Source organism: Gorilla gorilla, chromosome 5 (genome assembly GCF_029281585.2).
Source record: "Gorilla gorilla gorilla isolate KB3781 chromosome 5, NHGRI_mGorGor1-v2.1_pri, whole genome shotgun sequence".
NCBI classification, from domain to species: domain Eukaryota; kingdom Metazoa; phylum Chordata; class Mammalia; order Primates; family Hominidae; genus Gorilla; species Gorilla gorilla.
In genome coordinates this window covers 87,331,779-87,332,489 of record NC_073229.2, presented here as the reverse complement: position 1 = coordinate 87,332,489, position 711 = coordinate 87,331,779, and positions in this window count along the sequence as shown.

The window sequence follows — 711 nt, the reverse complement described above, 5'->3', positions numbered from 1 at the left end:
TGATAAAATTAAATGTAAGAAATGAGAAAGATTGTTTAATGAGTTATAGTTAGTTCAAGACATCTTGCATAAATTGTGTTGCACTTCTGACACACTATTTGGTAGATTGACGATGATTTTGCATAGCTTTTAATGAAATAATAGTCAACGTGTATTGACGACATGTTCAGAGCCAGAAGTCCTGTTAAGCACATTACAAAAAAACAAGTAACTTACTTATCACAGCTCTAAGCAGCAGAATCTGTTACTATTTCCATTTAAAAACAAAGAAATTAAACTAATGTCAGAAATATTAAATAATATGTCTAAGTCACAGTTAATAGGTTGCACAGGGGAAAAAAGTGATCAAGACATGAAAACATTCGTTAATGAAGTCACCACCAAGTCCCTGCCACTCAAGCATGCCTCTCAGCTTAACATCAGTGTGCAATTTAACCGATCACATCAATGCCAAAGTCTAAGTCCACTTTATTTTTTTGCCAACTGTCCAATGTTGAAACACAGGGCAAATCCTATGCAATTGTTTATAAAATAAAAAAATGTATATCTTACAAAAGATAAAGGATTTCTCAGTGTTGATTAAATCGACATTGAAAACCACTTGATTATATGCAGAATCACAAATAAATGAGAATATTGCAGGATTATATCAGTTAAGAATTGAAGAAAAGGAATTCTAGCCCACATACACCAGTGGTCCCAGCTCTTCTG